The sequence below is a fragment of the Podarcis raffonei genome, chromosome 4 (genome assembly GCF_027172205.1).
Source record: "Podarcis raffonei isolate rPodRaf1 chromosome 4, rPodRaf1.pri, whole genome shotgun sequence".
Taxonomy (NCBI): domain Eukaryota; kingdom Metazoa; phylum Chordata; class Lepidosauria; order Squamata; family Lacertidae; genus Podarcis; species Podarcis raffonei.
In genome coordinates this window covers 33,320,685-33,325,413 of record NC_070605.1, presented here as the reverse complement: position 1 = coordinate 33,325,413, position 4,729 = coordinate 33,320,685, and the positions used below count along the sequence as shown (strand labels likewise).

Below are 4,729 nucleotides of genomic sequence, written 5' to 3'. Positions count from 1 at the left end.
ACAATGCTGTAGAAAGGAACTGAGCTGCATCTCTCCCCCCCCCCCTTTTCAGTTCTGGAAGTGCTGGCAAGCTGTGTGGATACAAAGCTGATAATGATGTCCTATAGGGACTGAATATAAACTGCGGAGTTTCTGTGAGTAGGGGAGGACCCTTCAGCTTCCTGCCTGAATCACCGTCAGTCTCCTTCCCCACCTCCCAGGTATCTTCACAACAACACAAAGAGATAAAGTTCAGAGCCTCATTTCATTTCGATGGGGATTTTATTACTAAAGTGCCAAGGATAAGAAAAGACCAATTTGTAGTTTTATTGATCCAACTAAAGGTCAGGGGCAGATGCGTAGGTCACAGTGTTTCTTCTGAATAGACATGGTACCATGCAATATTCCAGCTACTTCTGTCTATGGAAAATTGCAGAGTGAGGAAGCAGGAAGGGACATAATCTTGCCTATGTTAATGAAATATTAAGATAGCATTTTAATTACATAGATATCAAGATTTTTTTTGTTACTAATGCTTACACAGCTAACTGAATCCCCTAAATATGGAACAAAATTGTTTTAAAATTAGGATCCTGCTAGCTTCAGTCTGTGTGTGTAGGATGGAAAAGAAGATTGGCATAAGTACAAAAGGTCCCGTTTCTCCAAGCTTATTTAGTCACTCAGAGCATTTAAAAGTGTGAATTCAGTGTCTAGGCAGGGACCTTGCAAACACAGTAACCCCTGTTCACTCACTTAACGCTAATTTAATAAGAAGTCAGTTACCCAATAGGGGCAAAGAGAGAGGGGGCAGGAGGGGCTTTTAATTATAGCTAGTATGAACAGGACTTGCAGGTCTTACAAGGGTATCTTTGCATTAGTTTCACTTTGTGCAGCAATCCTCAAAAACGACACCTGAGTGGTAGGGTACATGCTTCACATGTAGTGTTTTGGTTCTGGCATGGTGAGGTTGTGCAGGGCTACACATCAAACATTTTGCAGTCACACTTTGTTGCTTCCCTCTCTGACCTCGGTCTCAGCGGTTTCATCAAAAGTCACCCCAATAGACCACAGAGAGAGGCCAGCTATGATCTGAGTTGTGCCACAAGTGCACAAAATGGGCAAATAAAAGTGAAGTGAGTGTGTGCGCATGTGTGAAAGGTGCTGATTAGCTGTATACAGTACCTCTTGTTTGATTGTCAGCCATACTGTATTCACAATACTCATTAATTAAGTTGAAAATAGTGATTTACTATAAAGCCCAGTATTAATTAAATCCACTCTGTCTCCTTATGCCTCTCTCTGCTTTATCAGAAAGCAAGCTGAAAGGCCTTTAATTACATTCTCGGAGGGGATAAGTAATATATTCATTGTAATGACTTCCAGAATATAGTTCAACCATTATGGTCACTTCATTCTCCAGCAATCACAACTGCCTAATCTATGCTTTCTAATTAACATAATTCTTATAGGTGGTCCCAGAAAAAGGGGAAGGAAGCCACTAAAGCATCTAATAGGAGTGAGAACCCTTGCAGACAGAGGGAAAAAAGGTGGACTTGCCTCTCAAAAGTATGCCATGCTCAGGAGTAGCATTGTACTCTGAGATAATTAGTGGTTTTGCAGATGAGCATATGCATTCCTGGAAATCACAAATGTGTGGTTCACTGTTATGCCAAAGTCCTATTTGGACAGAGAAAGGCTTGGTTTCCTGATCAGCCAAAGTCAAGAGGGTCATCTGCAGCAGCTTGAATGACAATCAGGACCAGTAAAGAGAGTGGCATCATTGTGATGTGACTTCAGACCTTCAAGGAGAATGGTGATCTTAGAGGACACAGTCAAACACTGTACAGCACAGCTTGATTTTATAAATTGTTTGAATTAAAAAATTAACATTTATATGCAAATGTGCTGTGAATAAGTGTCTGATGAGTGGGCAAGACGCTTTTGTCAGAATATTTGATTTTTTACTTTGTATATTAAGAGCATACCACAAGCAGAATGAACAGAATGCAAGAGTTTTATACAGTACAGAGCTGGCAAGGCAACACCTGACATTTTCTATCCGAGGCAGTTTTGAGACGTGCTTTGCCTAACAGCCACTCTTATTAGATTGCATGAAATCTTCTAATTAACTAATGGCAATGAGTGAGAGACATTTGGGAAGTGACGTCGGGCAGCAGCAGCAAAAGCAAAATCCACATATCTGTGCATTAGGGGATGATCCAGCTGTCAAGTTCTGGGAAAGCAGAAAGCAAGGTTCGAGTCATGCAGAAAGCTGACTGAGGTGAGCCATAAACGTAATTCTGCATAAGCAAAAAGTGTGCCACGCCTACTGCATTATCACAATACTCCCAACAGCCCACAATGTCTGGGATCTTTCCACTGAACAGGGATGGGTAACAGGCATGCTGCTATGATATTCTCCTTTGAATTGATTCATCACAAGGGAGGAGGAACATGCAGCCTATGAAGAATGACTACTTAAAGTATTAAACCATAAAAGTTCTCAAAAAAGTAGGGTAAAACAAAAACTTTTGAAAGAAAGAGAGAGTCCTTCCTGACTGTTGTTATTTTGAGGTAGGATCTGAAGACACGTGGTTAAGCTCAGGTAGCAAAATTAAAGTTGATTTGGGGTTCTAGCACAGGAAACCTACTAATCCCCACAAGACCAGACTTTCCTTTGACCCTGACACTCCTTCTATTTGCTTTAGTGGTCTATTCCCAGGCAGCATCTGTGTAACCTGGTAGTTTTGGATGGCTGTTGGATGGCAGTTTAAGAATACAGTTCTTGGTTCCCTTTGAGTATCTAACAGCTCTTTGGTTTGCTTGTTGTGGTTAAGTAGAGGAGCTTTCCTATGGCTGACCTGTATTACCGGTAGTTGTTGTCTGGCAAGAGTTCAGACTCACTGTTACTCTTTAGAAAGTCAATAACCAGTAACAGCAACTGTGCTGGATATAGTAAACTTTCATATCAAACCCATAGAGCAAGGCGGTCCAACACGTGGTCCAAGGGACACATGCAGCCCTTGAGGCCTTTTTTTGGAGGCCTTCATCAACATTTGATACCCCTCCCAAGCCCTTGCACTGCCTTTCCAAAGCTGAGTAAGGAGGCCTTGAACTCAACTTTGGGAAAGGGGTGTGAGGGTTCTGACAGGGTTCTGGAGTCCTTGCACCTCCTTCTCAAATCCTAGTTAGCACTTTCCCATCTTTGGGAAGGGGGTGGGACAGATCTAGGAGCCTTGCACCTCCTTCCTAAAGCCTGGCACCTCACTTAGCCAGCTTTGGGAAGGCAGCATGAAGTCTGGGGGCAGCATCAAATTTTGGCCTTGCTCCCCCCTCGTGTGCAGCAAGGCAACGTGCCACCTGCAGGTTCCATGTTGAAGTACTATTGCAGCCCACTTGGTATGAAAAGTGGGACTGCCCAGACATAAAAGGGGGCCTCTAAGAATAGATGCTGGTGAAATAAAAGGTACTTCTAGACAGGTGTTTAATGTGAGATGGCTGCTCCTCGTGCATGCAATTATTTTTTGCAGCAGCCACATGATGCCATTGGTATCAAAATGGTACCTTGTATTGCACCCCACCCCCCAGTTTAACTGGATGTAGCCTTTCCAGGAACACTGAAATAAGTTTAAAACAAAACAACCTGTTGCCAACAATCTGTTTGTAATGATTAAATGCAGGAGCAGCTTGCACAGTGGGGTAGAGCTGCCACAATAGCCTCCTGGCAGCAGCTTCACTGATGCTTACTGGGACAGTGAAGCTGGCGAGGGGTGAGGCAGGGGTGAGGTTGGGGCTGTACATTGCATACTGTCCCCTTGCCCTCATCTTGTTGGTTAGCTGTAGTGATGCTCCTAGCAGTAGGCTATTGCTGTGGCTCCCCTCAACCAGACTAGCTGCTGTTGTCTGAATGACCTACTTGCAATATCAAGACCCCACCTGGGAACCGCCCAAAATGTGGCAGCCCTATTATAAAAAACTTTTTCACCAAGAGATGGAGAGCCGTTCGATGTAATCCTCATATACTGGAGAAGGTTTGGGTGTCACTCATCTGAACTTTGCTTTTCCTTGCTCACTGACGTCGCCTCTTTAAATCCAGCAGCATCTCTGAAAGGGTAGAAAATAAGTCCTCTTCCAGGAAGGTCTCATGCCCTTTTGCTGCTGCTGCTGTTGCTGCCTTACTGCCAATGACTTTTCTCTGAGAATTCTTGGCATCCTCAGCACAGCAGCCAGCTGCTTGTGTTATGGTTTCCATGGTGACTCGAGCATGATGTAAAGGTGGTGGCGGTTGTGGGAGCTGTGGGAGGACAGGAGTGAGAGGGCGGGGGTGTTCTCTGCATGTGAATGAATGAAAGTGGGTGAGGGGAAGAGGGAGGAAGATGAGAGAAGGAAAGAGAGAGACAAAGTTCGCTATGAGCCCTGCCAATGATGCTGCCATGTTATTTCGGTCCCGCAAATCCCAGAATAAAATTCAGAGAGATGGATAGATGCGCACACAACCCTCCCCCCCCCCGCACAAATCCTTACAGAGTGTCATGTCATGCTGAACCAGGCTATTTCTAGAAGCTTCCATTTTTCTTCTCCCTCTTGATGTCAAATACCCCTGTGTCTGAGTATTGGTTGAAAATAAGGGCTGCTCCAGACAATCTGTTTATTGAGGATTCATCCTGTTTTGCTTGCACAAAGCTTACATGGAGGTTAGATCGTCTCCTGTCTTTATGAAGAATTAATTCTGATTTGTTTACACGGTGGT

At 44.0% G+C, this 4,729-nt stretch overlaps 1 long non-coding RNA gene across 1 annotated transcript; it reads right to left on the bottom strand.

The window, feature by feature from the left end:
* Positions 1-242: 242 nt before the first annotated feature.
* LOC128412355 (uncharacterized) lies at positions 243-4,168 on the bottom strand. The gene is made up of 2 exons (XR_008330052.1): positions 3,965-4,168; positions 243-446 (listed from the first exon to the last, which is right to left on the bottom strand). It is a non-coding gene; the product is annotated as an uncharacterized LOC128412355 (long non-coding RNA).
* Positions 4,169-4,729: the final 561 nt, after the last annotated feature.